This window comes from Ambystoma mexicanum, chromosome 4q, assembly GCF_040938575.1.
Source record: "Ambystoma mexicanum isolate Mex_15411 chromosome 4q, UKY_AmexF1_1, whole genome shotgun sequence".
Lineage (NCBI taxonomy): Eukaryota > Metazoa > Chordata > Amphibia > Caudata > Ambystomatidae > Ambystoma > Ambystoma mexicanum.
In genome coordinates, this window is record NC_090928.1 from 531,224,352 (window position 1) to 531,240,829 (window position 16,478).

The 16,478-nt window shown below is 38.8% G+C and overlaps 12 non-coding genes across 12 annotated transcripts; all 12 read right to left on the reverse strand.

Annotated features, from left to right (window-relative positions):
• Nucleotides 1-1,844: 1,844 nt before the first annotated feature.
• On the reverse strand, nucleotides 1,845-1,917 carry TRNAN-AUU (transfer RNA asparagine (anticodon AUU)). Its single transcript has one exon. It is a non-coding gene; the product is annotated as a tRNA-Asn (tRNA).
• Nucleotides 1,918-3,029: 1,112 nt separating this feature from the next.
• On the reverse strand, nucleotides 3,030-3,102 carry TRNAN-AUU (transfer RNA asparagine (anticodon AUU)). Its single transcript has one exon. It is a non-coding gene; the product is annotated as a tRNA-Asn (tRNA).
• Nucleotides 3,103-4,213: 1,111 nt separating this feature from the next.
• Nucleotides 4,214-4,286, reverse strand: TRNAN-AUU (transfer RNA asparagine (anticodon AUU)). Its single transcript has one exon. It is a non-coding gene; the product is annotated as a tRNA-Asn (tRNA).
• A 1,112-nt stretch (nucleotides 4,287-5,398) lies between these two features.
• Nucleotides 5,399-5,471, reverse strand: TRNAN-AUU (transfer RNA asparagine (anticodon AUU)). Its single transcript has one exon. It is a non-coding gene; the product is annotated as a tRNA-Asn (tRNA).
• A 102-nt stretch (nucleotides 5,472-5,573) lies between these two features.
• TRNAK-CUU (transfer RNA lysine (anticodon CUU)) lies at nucleotides 5,574-5,646 on the reverse strand. The gene has a single exon. It is a non-coding gene; the product is annotated as a tRNA-Lys (tRNA).
• Nucleotides 5,647-6,583: 937 nt separating this feature from the next.
• TRNAN-AUU (transfer RNA asparagine (anticodon AUU)) lies at nucleotides 6,584-6,656 on the reverse strand. Its single transcript has one exon. It is a non-coding gene; the product is annotated as a tRNA-Asn (tRNA).
• Nucleotides 6,657-7,263: 607 nt separating this feature from the next.
• Nucleotides 7,264-7,336, reverse strand: TRNAN-AUU (transfer RNA asparagine (anticodon AUU)). Its single transcript has one exon. It is a non-coding gene; the product is annotated as a tRNA-Asn (tRNA).
• A 1,112-nt stretch (nucleotides 7,337-8,448) lies between these two features.
• On the reverse strand, nucleotides 8,449-8,521 carry TRNAN-AUU (transfer RNA asparagine (anticodon AUU)). Its single transcript has one exon. It is a non-coding gene; the product is annotated as a tRNA-Asn (tRNA).
• A 102-nt stretch (nucleotides 8,522-8,623) lies between these two features.
• On the reverse strand, nucleotides 8,624-8,696 carry TRNAK-CUU (transfer RNA lysine (anticodon CUU)). The gene has a single exon. It is a non-coding gene; the product is annotated as a tRNA-Lys (tRNA).
• A 937-nt stretch (nucleotides 8,697-9,633) lies between these two features.
• On the reverse strand, nucleotides 9,634-9,706 carry TRNAN-AUU (transfer RNA asparagine (anticodon AUU)). Its single transcript has one exon. It is a non-coding gene; the product is annotated as a tRNA-Asn (tRNA).
• A 5,502-nt stretch (nucleotides 9,707-15,208) lies between these two features.
• Nucleotides 15,209-15,281, reverse strand: TRNAN-AUU (transfer RNA asparagine (anticodon AUU)). Its single transcript has one exon. It is a non-coding gene; the product is annotated as a tRNA-Asn (tRNA).
• A 1,112-nt stretch (nucleotides 15,282-16,393) lies between these two features.
• Nucleotides 16,394-16,466, reverse strand: TRNAN-AUU (transfer RNA asparagine (anticodon AUU)). Its single transcript has one exon. It is a non-coding gene; the product is annotated as a tRNA-Asn (tRNA).
• Nucleotides 16,467-16,478: the final 12 nt, after the last annotated feature.

Genomic DNA, 16,478 nt, shown 5'->3' on the forward strand with positions numbered 1-16,478 from the left:
AGTGAATACATTAAGGTGTGGTATTGCCTCATTACACATCATCCAGACATGCATTCATATATTGCATGTTAACAATCAAAATATTGCAAATATTGTAAAGAGACTTTCAATTTCTATTTTTTTGGTCAAAAAGCACTAAAATTTTAGTTGTTTTCGCCCAACGTGGGGCTCGAACCCACGACCCTGAGATTAAGAGTCTCATGCTCTACCGACTGAGCTAGCCGTGCTCCTTTGGAGGCCTATAGTTTTCTTCCCTATCCCTGCACTGCCGTTTTCCACAGATAGGATGCTGTGTAATCATAGGCTCTGGTGGAGTTTGGAAAGAAAATACACATCAGCCAGAGGCAGAAATAGTCTAAGAAAGTATCAAACACAATTACCAGTCAATATCAGAACGCATTGAAGAATATCAGGAAATAGCCGATTAAACCTGTGTGGAAAAAAGTCTTATTTGTGTTTTCTCCACTTTATTTTATAGTAAGATGATACATACTTTTTCTTTTACAGTGAATACATTAAGGTGTGGTATTGCCCCATTACACATCATCCAGACATGCATTCATATATTGCATGTTAACAATGAAAATATTGCAAATATTGTAAAGAGACTTTCAATTTCTATTTTTTTGGTCAAAAAGCACTAAAATTTTAGTTGTTTTCGCCCAACGTGGGGCTCGAACCCACGACCCTGAGATTAAGAGTCTCATGCTCTACCGACTGAGCTAGCCAGGCTCCTTTGGATGCCTCTAGTTTTCTTCCCTATCCCTGCACTGCCGGTTTCCACAGATAGGATGTATTTTTTTGGTCAAAAAGCACTACAATTTTAGTTGTTTTCGCCCAACGTGGGGCTCGAACCCACGACCCTGAGATTAAGAGTCTCATGCTCTACCGACTGAGCTAGCCGGGCTCCTTTGGATGCTGAGAGTTTTCTTCCCTATCCCTGCACTGCCGGTTTCCACAGATAGGATGCTGTGTAATCATAGGCTCTGGTGGAGTTTGGAAAGAAAATACACATCAGCCAGAGGCAGAAATAGTCTAAGAAAGTATCAAACACAATTACCAGTCAATATCAGAACGCATTGAAGAATATCAGGAAATAGCCGATTAAACCTGTGTGGAAAAAAGTCTTATTTGTGTTTTCTCCACTTTATTTTATAGTAAGATGATACATACTTTTTCTTTTACAGTGAATACATTAAGGTGTGGTATTGCCCCATTACACATCATCCAGACATGCATTCATATATTGCATGTTAACAATGAAAATATTGCAAATATTGTAAAGAGACTATCAATTTCTATTTTTTTGGTCAAAAAGCACTAAAATTTTAGTTGTTTTCGCCCAACGTGGGGCTCGAACCCACGACCCTGAGATTAAGAGTCTCATGCTCTACCGACTGAGCTAGCCGGGCTCCTTTGGATACCTATAGTTTTCTTCCCTATCCCTGCACAGCCGCTTTCCACAGATAGGATGCTGTGTAATCATAGGCTCTGGTGGAGTTTGGAAAGAAAATACACATCAGCCAGAGGCAGAAATAGTCTAAGAAAGTATCAAACACAATTACCAGTCAATATCAGAACGCATTGAAGAATATCAGGAAATAGCCGATTAAACCTGTGTGGAAAAAAGTCTTATTTGTGTTTTCTCCACTTTATTTTATAGTAAGATGACACATACTTTTTCTTTTACAGTGAATACATTAAGGTATGGTATTGCCCCATTACACATCATCCAGACATGCATTCATATATTGCATGTTAACAATGAAAATATTGCAAATATTGTAAAGAGACTTTCAATTTCTATTTTTTTGGTCAAAAAGCACTAAAATTTTAGTTGTTTTCGCCCAACGTGGGGCTCGAACCCACGACCCTGAGATTAATAGTCTCTTGCTCTACCGACTGAGCTAGCCGGGCTCCTTTGGATGCCTATAGTTTTCTTCCCTATCCCTGCGCTGCCGTTTTCCACAGATAGGATGTATTTTTTTGGTCAAAAAGCACTAAAATTTTAGTTGTTTTCACCCAACGTGGGGCTCGAACCCACGACCCTGAGATTAAGAGTCTCATGCTCTACCGACTGAGCTAGCCGGGCTCCTTTGGATACCTATAGTTTTCTTCCCTATCCCTGCACAGCCGCTTTCCACAGATAGGATGCTGTGTAATCATAGGCTCTGGTGGAGTTTGGAAAGAAAATACACATCAGCCAGAGGCAGAAATAGTCTAAGAAAGTATCAAACACAATTACCAGTCAATATCAGAACGCATTGAAGAATATCAGGAAATAGCCGATTAAACCTGTGTGGAAAAAAGTCTTATTTGTGTTTTCTCCACTTTATTTTATAGTAAGATGACACATACTTTTTCTTTTCCAGTGAATACATTAAGGTATGGTATTGCCCCATTACACATCATCCAGACATGCATTCATATATTGCATGTTAACAATGAAAATATTGCAAATATTGTAAAGAGACTTTCAATTTCTATTTTTTTGGTCAAAAAGCACTAAAATTTTAGTTGTTTTCGCCCAACGTGGGGCTCGAACACACGACCCTGAGATTAAGAGTCTCATGCTCTACCGACTGAGCTAGCCAGGCTCCTTTGGATGCCTATAGTTTTCTTCCCTATCCCTGCACTGCCGGTTTCCACAGATAGGATGCTGTGCAATCATAGGCTCTGGTGGAGTTTGGAAAGAAAATACACATCAGCCAGAGGCAGAAATAGTCTAAGAAAGTATCAAACACAATTACCAGTCAATATCAGAACGCTTTGAAGAATATCAGGAAATAGCTGACTGAACCTGTGTGAAAAAAAGTCTTATTTGTGTTTTCTCCACTTTATTTTATAATAAGATGATACATACTTTTTCTTTTACAGTGAATACATTAAGGTATGGTATTGCCCCATTACACATCATCCAGACATGCATTCATACATTGCATGTTAACAATGAAAATATTGCAAATATTGTAAAGAGACTTTCAATTTCTATTTTTTTGGTCAAAAAGCACTAAAATTTTAGTTGTTTTCGCCCAACCTGGGGATCGAACCCACTACCCTGAGATTAATAGTCTCTTGCTCTACCGACTGAGCTAGCTGGGCTCCTTTGGATGCCTATAGTTTTCTTCCCTATCCCTGCACTGCCGTTTTCCACAGATAGGATGTATTTTTTTGGTCAAAAAGCCCTAAAATTTTAGTTGTTTTCGCCCAACGTGGGACTCGAACCCACGACCCTGAGATTAAGAGTCTCATGCTCTACCGACTGAGCTAGCCGGCTCCTTTGGGTACCTATAGTTTTCTTCCCTATCCCTGCACAGCCGCTTTCCACAGATAGGATGCTGTGTAATCATAGGCTCTGGTGGAGTTTGGAAAGAAAATACACATCAGCCAGAGGCAGAAATAGTCTAAGAAAGTATCAAACACAATTACCAGTCAATATCAGAACGCATTGAAGAATATCAGGAAATAGCCGATTAAACCTGTGTGGAAAAAAGTCTTATTTGTGTTTTCTCCACTTTATTTTATAGTAAGATGATACATACTTTTTCTTTTACAGTGAATACATTAAGGTGTGGTATTGCCCCATTACACATCATCCAGACATGCATTCATATATTGCATGTTAACAATGAAAATATTGCAAATATTGTAAAGAGACTATCAATTTCTATTTTTTTGGTCAAAAAGCACTAAAATTTTAGTTGTTTTCGCCCAACGTGGGGCTCGAACCCACGACCCTGAGATTAAGAGTCTCATGCTCTACCGACTGAGCTAGCCGGGCTCCTTTGGATACCTATAGTTTTCTTCCCTATCCCTGCACAGCCGCTTTCCACAGATAGGATGCTGTGTAATCATAGGCTCTGGTGGAGTTTGGAAAGAAAATACACATCAGCCAGAGGCAGAAATAGTCTAAGAAAGTATCAAACACAATTACCAGTCAATATCAGAACGCATTGAAGAATATCAGGAAATAGCCGATTAAACCTGTGTGGAAAAAAGTCTTATTTGTGTTTTCTCCACTTTATTTTATAGTAAGATGACACATACTTTTTCTTTTACAGTGAATACATTAAGGTATGGTATTGCCCCATTACACATCATCCAGACATGCATTCATATATTGCATGTTAACAATGAAAATATTGCAAATATTGTAAAGAGACTTTCAATTTCTATTTTTTTGGTCAAAAAGCACTAAAATTTTAGTTGTTTTCGCCCAACGTGGGGCTCGAACCCACGACCCTGAGATTAATAGTCTCTTGCTCTACCGACTGAGCTAGCCGGGCTCCTTTGGATGCCTATAGTTTTCTTCCCTATCCCTGCGCTGCCGTTTTCCACAGATAGGATGTATTTTTTTGGTCAAAAAGCACTAAAATTTTAGTTGTTTTCGCCCAACGTGGGGCTCGAACCCACGACCCTGAGATTAAGAGTCTCATGCTCTACCGACTGAGCTAGCCGGGCTCCTTTGGATACCTATAGTTTTCTTCCCTATCCCTGCACAGCCGCTTTCCACAGATAGGATGCTGTGTAATCATAGGCTCTGGTGGAGTTTGGAAAGAAAATACACATCAGCCAGAGGCAGAAATAGTCTAAGAAAGTATCAAACACAATTACCAGTCAATATCAGAACGCATTGAAGAATATCAGGAAATAGCCGATTAAACCTGTGTGGAAAAAAGTCTTATTTGTGTTTTCTCCACTTTATTTTATAGTAAGATGACACATACTTTTTCTTTTCCAGTGAATACATTAAGGTATGGTATTGCCCCATTACACATCATCCAGACATGCATTCATATATTGCATGTTAACAATGAAAATATTGCAAATATTGTAAAGAGACTTTCAATTTCTATTTTTTTGGTCAAAAAGCACTAAAATTTTAGTTGTTTTCGCCCAACGTGGGGCTCGAACACACGACCCTGAGATTAAGAGTCTCATGCTCTACCGACTGAGCTAGCCAGGCTCCTTTGGATGCCTATAGTTTTCTTCCCTATCCCTGCACTGCCGGTTTCCACAGATAGGATGCTGTGCAATCATAGGCTCTGGTGGAGTTTGGAAAGAAAATACACATCAGCCAGAGGCAGAAATAGTCTAAGAAAGTATCAAACACAATTACCAGTCAATATCAGAACGCTTTGAAGAATATCAGGAAATAGCTGACTGAACCTGTGTGAAAAAAAGTCTTATTTGTGTTTTCTCCACTTTATTTTATAATAAGATGATACATACTTTTTCTTTTACAGTGAATACATTAAGGTATGGTATTGCCCCATTACACATCATCCAGACATGCATTCATACATTGCATGTTAACAATGAAAATATTGCAAATATTGTAAAGAGACTTTCAATTTCTATTTTTTTGGTCAAAAAGCACTAAAATTTTAGTTGTTTTTGCCCAACCTGGGGCTCGAACCCACTACCCTGAGATTAATAGTCTCTTGCTCTACCGACTGAGCTAGCTGGGCTCCTTTGGATGCCTCTAGTTTTCTTCCCTATCCCTGCACTGCCGTTTTCCACAGATAGGATGTATTTTTTTGGTCAAAAAGCACTAAAATTTTAGTTGTTTTCGCCCAACGTGGGACTCGAACCCACGACCCTGAGATTAAGAGTCTCATGCTCTACCGACTGAGCTAGCCGGGCTCCTTTGGATACCTATAGTTTTCTTCCCTATCCCTGCACAGCCGCTTTCCACAGATAGGATGCTGTGTAATCATAGGCTCTGGTGGAGTTTGGAAAGAAAATACACATCAGCCAGAGGCAGAAATAGTCTAAGAAAGTATCAAACACAATTACCAGTCAATATCAGAACGCATTGAAGAATATCAGGAAATAGCCGATTAAACCTGTGTGGAAAAAAGTCTTATTTGTGTTTTCTCCACTTTATTTTATAGTAAGATGATACATACTTTTTCTTTTACAGTGAATACATTAAGGTGTGGTATTGCCCCATTACACATCATCCAGACATGCATTCATATATTGCATGTTAACAATGAAAATATTGCAAATATTGTAAAGAGACTTTCAATTTCTATTTTTTTGGTCAAAAAGCACTAAAATTTTAGTTGTTTTCGCCCAACTTGGGGCTCGAACCCACGACCCTGAAATTAAGAGTCTCATGCTCTACCGACTGAGCTAGCCGGGCTCCTTTGGATGCTGATAGTTTTCTTCCCTATCCCTGCACTGCCGGTTTCCACAGATAGGATGCTGTGTAATCATAGGCTCTGGTGGAGTTTGGAAAGAAAATACACATCAGCCAGAGGCAGAAATAGTCTAAGAAAGTATCAAACACAATTACCAGTCAATATCAGAACGCATTGAAGAATATCAGGAAATAGCCGATTAAACCTGTGTGGAAAAAAGTCTTATTTGTGTTTTCTCCACTTTATTTTATAGTAAGATGACACATACTTTTTCTTTTACAGTGAATACATTAAGGTATGGTATTGCCCCATTACACATTATCCAGACATGCATTCATATATTGCATGTTAACAATGAAAATATTGCAAATATTGTAAAGAGACTTTCAATTTCTATTTTTTTGGTCAAAAAGCACTAAAATTTTAGTTGTTTTCGCCCAACCTGGGGCTCGAACCCAGGACCCTGAGATTAATAGTCTCTTGCTCTACCGACTGAGCTAGCCGGGCTCCTTTGGATGCCTATAGTTTTCTTCCCTATCCCTGCACTGCCGTTTTCCACAGATAGGATGTATTTTTTTGGTCAAAAAGCACTAAAATTTTAGTTGTTTTCGCCCAACGTGGGGCTTGAACCCACGACCCTGAGATTAAGAGTCTCATGCTCAACCGACTGAGCTAGCCGGGCTCCTTTGGATACCTATAGTTTTCTTCCCTATCCCTGCACAGCCGCTTTCCACAGATAGGATGCTGTGTAATCATAGGCTCTGGTGGAGTTTGGAAAGAAAATACACATCAGCCAGAGGCAGAAATAGTCTAAGAAAGTATCAAACACAATTACCAGTCAATATCAGAACGCATTGAAGAATATCAGGAAATAGCCGATTAAACCTGTGTGGAAAAAAGTCTTATTTGTGTTTTCTCCACTTTATTTTATAGTAAGATGATACATACTTTTTCTTTTACAGTGAATACATTAAGGTATGGTATTGCCCCATTACACATCATCCAGACATGCATTCATATATTGCATGTTAACAATGAAAATATTGCAAATATTGTAAAGAGACTTTCAATTTCTATTTTTTTGGTCAAAAAGCACTAAAATTTTAGTTGTTTTCGCCCAACGTGGGGCTCGAACCCACGACCCTGAGATTAATAGTCTCTTGCTCTACCGACTGAGCTAGCCGGGCTCCTTTGGATGCCTATAGTTTTCTTCCCTATCCCTGCGCTGCCGTTTTCCACAGATAGGATGTATTTTTTTGGTCAAAAAGCACTAAAATTTTAGTTGTTTTCGCCCAACGTGGGGCTCGAACCCACGACCCTGAGATTAAGAGTCTCATGCTCTACCGACTGAGCTAGCCGGGCTCCTTTGGATACCTATAGTTTTCTTCCCTATCCCTGCACAGCCGCTTTCCACAGATAGGATGCTGTGTAATCATAGGCTCTGGTGGAGTTTGGAAAGAAAATACACATCAGCCAGAGGCAGAAATAGTCTAAGAAAGTATCAAACACAATTACCAGTCAATATCAGAACGCATTGAAGAATATCAGGAAATAGCCGATTAAACCTGTGTGGAAAAAAGTCTTATTTGTGTTTTCTCCACTTTATTTTATAGTAAGATGACACATACTTTTTCTTTTCCAGTGAATACATTAAGGTATGGTATTGCCCCATTACACATCATCCAGACATGCATTCATATATTGCATGTTAACAATGAAAATATTGCAAATATTGTAAAGAGACTTTCAATTTCTATTTTTTTGGTCAAAAAGCACTAAAATTTTAGTTGTTTTCGCCCAACGTGGGGCTCGAACACACGACCCTGAGATTAAGAGTCTCATGCTCTACCGACTGAGCTAGCCAGGCTCCTTTGGATGCCTATAGTTTTCTTCCCTATCCCTGCACTGCCGGTTTCCACAGATAGGATGCTGTGCAATCATAGGCTCTGGTGGAGTTTGGAAAGAAAATACACATCAGCCAGAGGCAGAAATAGTCTAAGAAAGTATCAAACACAATTACCAGTCAATATCAGAACGCTTTGAAGAATATCAGGAAATAGCTGACTGAACCTGTGTGAAAAAAAGTCTTATTTGTGTTTTCTCCACTTTATTTTATAATAAGATGATACATACTTTTTCTTTTACAGTGAATACATTAAGGTATGGTATTGCCCCATTACACATCATCCAGACATGCATTCATACATTGCATGTTAACAATGAAAATATTGCAAATATTGTAAAGAGACTTTCAATTTCTATTTTTTTGGTCAAAAAGCACTAAAATTTTAGTTGTTTTTGCCCAACCTGGGGCTCGAACCCACTACCCTGAGATTAATAGTCTCTTGCTCTACCGACTGAGCTAGCTGGGCTCCTTTGGATGCCTCTAGTTTTCTTCCCTATCCCTGCACTGCCGTTTTCCACAGATAGGATGTATTTTTTTGGTCAAAAAGCACTAAAATTTTAGTTGTTTTCGCCCAACGTGGGACTCGAACCCACGACCCTGAGATTAAGAGTCTCATGCTCTACCGACTGAGCTAGCCGGGCTCCTTTGGATACCTATAGTTTTCTTCCCTATCCCTGCACAGCCGCTTTCCACAGATAGGATGCTGTGTAATCATAGGCTCTGGTGGAGTTTGGAAAGAAAATACACATCAGCCAGAGGCAGAAATAGTCTAAGAAAGTATCAAACACAATTACCAGTCAATATCAGAACGCATTGAAGAATATCAGGAAATAGCCGATTAAACCTGTGTGGAAAAAAGTCTTATTTGTGTTTTCTCCACTTTATTTTATAGTAAGATGATACATACTTTTTCTTTTACAGTGAATACATTAAGGTGTGGTATTGCCCCATTACACATCATCCAGACATGCATTCATATATTGCATGTTAACAATGAAAATATTGCAAATATTGTAAAGAGACTTTCAATTTCTATTTTTTTGGTCAAAAAGCACTAAAATTTTAGTTGTTTTCGCCCAACTTGGGGCTCGAACCCACGACCCTGAAATTAAGAGTCTCATGCTCTACCGACTGAGCTAGCCGGGCTCCTTTGGATGCTGATAGTTTTCTTCCCTATCCCTGCACTGCCGGTTTCCACAGATAGGATGCTGTGTAATCATAGGCTCTGGTGGAGTTTGGAAAGAAAATACACATCAGCCAGAGGCAGAAATAGTCTAAGAAAGTATCAAACACAATTACCAGTCAATATCAGAACGCATTGAAGAATATCAGGAAATAGCCGATTAAACCTGTGTGGAAAAAAGTCTTATTTGTGTTTTCTCCACTTTATTTTATAGTAAGATGACACATACTTTTTCTTTTACAGTGAATACATTAAGGTATGGTATTGCCCCATTACACATTATCCAGACATGCATTCATATATTGCATGTTAACAATGAAAATATTGCAAATATTGTAAAGAGACTTTCAATTTCTATTTTTTTGGTCAAAAAGCACTAAAATTTTAGTTGTTTTCGCCCAACCTGGGGCTCGAACCCAGGACCCTGAGATTAATAGTCTCTTGCTCTACCGACTGAGCTAGCCGGGCTCCTTTGGATGCCTATAGTTTTCTTCCCTATCCCTGCACTGCCGTTTTCCACAGATAGGATGTATTTTTTTGGTCAAAAAGCACTAAAATTTTAGTTGTTTTCGCCCAACGTGGGGCTTGAACCCACGACCCTGAGATTAAGAGTCTCATGCTCAACCGACTGAGCTAGCCGGGCTCCTTTGGATACCTATAGTTTTCTTCCCTATCCCTGCACAGCCGCTTTCCACAGATAGGATGCTGTGTAATCATAGGCTCTGGTGGAGTTTGGAAAGAAAATACACATCAGCCAGAGGCAGAAATAGTCTAAGAAAGTATCAAACACAATTACCAGTCAATATCAGAACGCATTGAAGAATATCAGGAAATAGCCGATTAAACCTGTGTGGAAAAAAGTCTTATTTGTGTTTTCTCCACTTTATTTTATAGTAAGATGATGCATACTTTTTCTTTTACAGTGAATACATTAAGGTGTGGTATTGCCCCATTACACATCATCCAGACATGCATTCATATATTGCATGTTAACAATCAAAATATTGCAAATATTGTAAAGAGACTTTCAATTTCTATTTTTTTGGTCAAAAAGCACTAAAATTTTAGTTGTTTTCACCCAACGTGGGGCTCGAACCCACGACCCTGAGATTAAGAGTCTCATGCTCTACCGACTGAGCTAGCCAGGCTCCTTTGGATGCCTCTAGTTTTCTTCCCTATCCCTGCACTGCCGGTTTCCACAGATAGGATGCTGTGCAATCATAGGCTCGGGTGGAGTTTGGAAAGAAAATACACATCAGCCCGAGGCAGAAATAGTCTAAGAAAGTATCAAACACAATTACCAGTCAATATCAGAACGCTTTGAAGAATATCAGGAAATAGCTGACTGAACCTGTGTGAAAAAAAGTCTTATTTGTGTTTTCTCCACTTTATTTTATAATAAGATGATACATACTTTTTCTTTTACAGTGAATACATTAAGGTATGGTATTGCCCCATTACACATCATCCAGACATGCATTCATACATTGCATGTTAACAATGAAAATATTGCAAATATTGTAAAGAGACTTTCAATTTCTATTTTTTTGGTCAAAAAGCACTAAAATTTTAGTTGTTTTCGCCCAACGTGTGGCTCAAACCCACGACCCTGAGATTAAGAGTCTCATGCTCTACCGACTGAGCTAGCCGGGCTCCTTTGGATGCCTATAGTTTTCTTCCCTATCCCTGCACTGCCGCTTTCCACAGATAGGATGCTGTGTAATCATAGGCTCTGGTGGAGTTTGGAAAGAAAATACACATCAGCCAGAGGCAGAAATAGTCTAAGAAAGTATCAAACACAATTACCAGTCAATATCAGAACGCATTGAAGAATATCAGGAAATAGCCGATTAAACCTGTGTGGAAAAAAGTCTTATTTGTGTTTTCTCCACTTTATTTTATAGTAAGATGATGCATACTTTTTCTTTTACAGTGAATACATTAAGGTATGGTATTGCCCCATTACACATCATCAAGACATGCATTCATATATTGCATGTTAACAATGAAAATATTGCACATATTGTAAAGAGACTTTCAATTTCTATTTTTTTGGTCAAAAAGCACTAAAATTTTAGTTGTTTTCGCCCAACGTGGGGGTCGAACCCACGACCCTGAGATTAAGAGTCTCATGCTCTACCGACTGAGCTAGCCGGGCTCCTTTGGATGCCTATAGTTTTCTTCCCTATCCCTGCACTGCCGCTTTCCACAGATAGGATGCTGTGTAATCATAGGCTCTGGTGGAGTTTGGAAAGAAAATACACATCAGCCAGAGGCAGAAATAGTCTAAGAAAGTATCAAACACAATTACCAGTCAATATGAGAACGCTTTGAAGAATATAAGGAAATAGCTGACTGAACCTGTGTGAAAAAAAGTCTTATTTGTGTTTTCTCCACTTTATTTTATAATAAGATGATACATACTTTTTCTTTTACAGTGAATACATTAAGGTATGGTATTGCCCCATTACACATCATCCAGACATGCATTCATATATTGCATGTTAACAATGAAAATATTGCAAATATTGTAAAGAGACTTTCAATTTCTATTTTTTTGGTCAAAAAGCACTAAAATTTTAGTTGTTTTCGCCCAACGTGGGGGTCGAACCCACGACCCTGAAATTAAGAGTCTCATGCTCTACCGACTGAGCTAGCCGGGCTCCTTTGGATGCCTATAGTTTTCTTCCCTATCCCTGCACTGCCGTTTTCCACAGATAGGATGTATTTTTTTGGTCAAAAAGCACTACAATTTTAGTTGTTTTCGCCCAACGTGGGGCTCGAACCCACGACCCTGAGATTAAGAGACTCAAGCTCTACCGACTGAGCTAGCCGGGCTCCTTTGGATGCCTATAGTTTTCTTCCCTATCCCTGCACTGCCGCTTTCCACAGATAGGATGCTGTGTAATCATAGGCTCTGGTGGAGTTTGGAAAGAAAATACACATCAGCCAGAGGCAGAAATAGTCTAAGAAAGTATCAAACACAATTACCAGTCAATATCAGAACGCATTGAAGAATATCAGGAAATAGCCGATTAAACCTGTGTGGAAAAAAGTCTTATTTGTGTTTTCTCCACTTTATTTTATAGTAAGATGATGCATACTTTTTCTTTTACAGTGAATACATTAAGGTATGGTATTGCCCCATTACACATCATCCAGACATGCATTCATACATTGCATGTTAACAATGAAAATATTGCAAATATTGTAAAGAGACTTTCAATTTCTATTTTTTTGGTCAAAAAGCACTAAAATTTTAGTTGTTTTCGCCCAACGTGGGGGTCGAACCCACGACCCTGAGATTAAGAGTCTCATGCTCTACCGACTGAGCTAGCCGGGCTCCTTTGGATGCCTATAGTTTTCTTCCCTATCCCTGCACTGCCGCTTTCCACAGATAGGATGCTGTGTAATCATAGGCTCTGGTGGAGTTTGGAAAGAAAATACACATCAGCCAGAGGCAGAAATAGTCTAAGAAAGTATCAAACACAATTACCAGTCAATATGAGAACGCTTTGAAGAATATAAGGAAATAGCTGACTGAACCTGTGTGAAAAAAAGTCTTATTTGTGTTTTCTCCACTTTATTTTATAATAAGATGATACATACTTTTTCTTTTACAGTGAATACATTAAGGTATGGTATTGCCCCATTACACATCATCAAGACATGCATTCATATATTGCATGTTAACAATGAAAATATTGCACATATTGTAAAGAGACTTTCAATTTCTATTTTTTTGGTCAAAAAGCACTAAAATTTTAGTTGTTTTCGCCCAACGTGGGGGTCGAACCCACGACCCTGAGATTAAGAGTCTCATGCTCTACCGACTGAGCTAGCCGGGCTCCTTTGGATGCCTATAGTTTTCTTCCCTATCCCTGCACTGCCGCTTTCCACAGATAGGATGCTGTGTAATCATAGGCTCTGGTGGAGTTTGGAAAGAAAATACACATCAGCCAGAGGCAGAAATAGTCTAAGAAAGTATCAAACACAATTACCAGTCAATATGAGAACGCTTTGAAGAATATAAGGAAATAGCTGACTGAACCTGTGTGAAAAAAAGTCTTATTTGTGTTTTCTCCACTTTATTTTATAATAAGATGATACATACTTTTTCTTTTACAGTGAATACATTAAGGTATGGTATTGCCCCATTACACATCATCCAGACATGCATTCATATATTGCATGTTAACAATGAAAATATTGCAAATATTGTAAAGAGACTTTCAATTTCTATTTTTTTGGTCAAAAAGCACTAAAATTTTAGTTGTTTTCGCCCAACGTGGGGGTCGAACCCACGACCCTGAAATTAAGAGTCTCATGCTCTACCGACTGAGCTAGCCGGGCTCCTTTGGATGCCTATAGTTTTCTTCCCTATCCCTGCACTGCCGTTTTCCACAGATAGGATGTATTTTTTTGGTCAAAAAGCACTACAATTTTAGTTGTTTTCGCCCAACGTGGGGCTCGAACCCACGACCCTGAGATTAAGAGACTCAAGCTCTACCGACTGAGCTAGCCGGTCTCCTTTGGATGCCTATAGTTTTCTTCCCTATCCCTGCACTGCCGCTTTCCACAGATAGGATGCTGTGTAATCATAGGCTCTGGTGGAGTTTGGAAAGAAAATACACATCAGCCAGAGGCAGAAATAGTCTAAGAAAGTATCAAACACAATTACCAGTCAATATCAGAACGCATTGAAGAATATCAGGAAATAGCCGATTAAACCTGTGTGGAAAAAAGTCTTATTTGTGTTTTCTCCACTTTATTTTATAGTAAGATGATGCATACTTTTTCTTTTACAGTGAATACATTAAGGTATGGTATTGCCCCATTACACATCATCCAGACATGCATTCATACATTGCATGTTAACAATGAAAATATTGCAAATATTGTAAAGAGACTTTCAATTTCTATTTTTTTGGTCAAAAAGCACTAAAATTTTAGTTGTTTTCGCCCAACGTGGGGCTCGAACCCACGACCCTGAGATTAAGAGTCTCATGCTCTACCAACTGAACTAGCCAGGCTCCTTTGGATGCCTATAGTTTTCTTCCCTATCCCTACACTGCCGCTTTCCACAGATAGGATGCTGTGTAATCATAGGCTCTGGTGGAGTTTGGAAAGAAAATACACATCAGCCAGAGGCAGAAATAGTCTAAGAAAGTATCAAACACAATTACCAGTCAATATCAGAACGCATTGAAGAATATAAGGAAATAGCCGATTAAACCTGTGTGGAAAAAAGTCTTATTTGTGTTTTCTCCACTTTATTTTATAGTAAGATGATACATACTTTTTCTTTTACAGTGAATACATTAAGGTATGGTATTGCCCCATTACACATCATCCAGACATGCATTCATACATTGCATGTTAACAATGAAAATATTGCAAATATTGTAAAGAGACTTTCAATTTCTATTTTTTTGGTCAAAAAGCACTAAAATTTTAGTTGTTTTTGCCCAAGGTGGGGCTCGAACCCACGACCCTGAGATTAAGAGTCTCATGCTCTACCAACTGAACTAGCCAGGCTCCTTTGGATGCCTATAGTTTTCTTCCCTATCCCTACACTGCCGCTTTCCACAGATAGGATGCTGTGTAATCATAGGCTCTGGTGGAGTTTGGAAAGAAAATACACATCAGCCAGAGGCAGAAATAGTCTAAGAAAGTATCAAACACAATTACCAGTCAATATCAGAACGCATTGAAGAATATCAGGAAATAGCCGATTAAACCTGTGTGGAAAAAAGTCTTATTTGTGTTTTCTCCACTTTATTTTATAGTAAGATGATACATACTTTTTCTTTTACAGTGAATACATTAAGGTATGGTATTGCCCCATTACACATCATCCAGACATGCATTCATATATTGCATGTTAACAATGAAAATATTGCAAATATTGTAAAGAGACTTTCAATTTCTATTTTTTTGGTCAAAAAGCACTAAAATTTTAGTTGTTTTCGCCCAACGTGGGGCTCGAACCCACGACCCTGAGATTAATAGTCTCTTGCTCTACCGACTGAGCTAGCCGGGCTCCTTTGGATGCCTATAGTTTTCTTCCCTATCCCTGCGCTGCCGTTTTCCACAGATAGGATGTATTTTTTTGGTCAAAAAGCACTAAAATTTTAGTTGTTTTCGCCCAACGTGGGGCTCGAACCCACGACCCTGAGATTAAGAGTCTCATGCTCTACCGACTGAGCTAGCCGGGCTCCTTTGGATACCTATAGTTTTCTTCCCTATCCCTGCACAGCCGCTTTCCACAGATAGGATGCTGTGTAATCATAGGCTCTGGTGGAGTTTGGAAAGAAAATACACATCAGCCAGAGGCAGAAATAGTCTAAGAAAGTATCAAACACAATTACCAGTCAATATCAGAACGCATTGAAGAATATCAGGAAATAGCCGATTAAACCTGTGTGGAAAAAAGTCTTATTTGTGTTTTCTCCACTTTATTTTATAGTAAGATGACACATACTTTTTCTTTTCCAGTGAATACATTAAGGTATGGTATTGCCCCATTACACATCATCCAGACATGCATTCATATATTGCATGTTAACAATGAAAATATTGCAAATATTGTAAAGAGACTTTCAATTTCTATTTTTTTGGTCAAAAAGCACTAAAATTTTAGTTGTTTTCGCCCAACGTGGGGCTCGAACACACGACCCTGAGATTAAGAGTCTCATGCTCTACCGACTGAGCTAGCCAGGCTCCTTTGGATGCCTATAGTTTTCTTCCCTATCCCTGCACTGCCGGTTTCCACAGATAGGATGCTGTGCAATCATAGGCTCTGGTGGAGTTTGGAAAGAAAATACACATCAGCCAGAGGCAGAAATAGTCTAAGAAAGTATCAAACACAATTACCAGTCAATATCAGAACGCTTTGAAGAATATCAGGAAATAGCTGACTGAACCTGTGTGAAAAAAAGTCTTATTTGTGTTTTCTCCACTTTATTTTATAATAAGATGATACATACTTTTTCTTTTACAGTGAATACATTAAGGTATGGTATTGCCCCATTACACATCATCCAGACATGCATTCATACATTGCATGTTAACAATGAAAATATTGCAAATATTGTAAAGAGACTTTCAATTTCTATTTTTTTGGTCAAAAAGCACTAAAATTTTAGTTGTTTTTGCCCAACCTGGGGCTCGAACCCACTACCCTGAGATTAATAGTCTCTTGCTCTACCGACTGAGCTAGCTGGGCTCCTTTGGATGC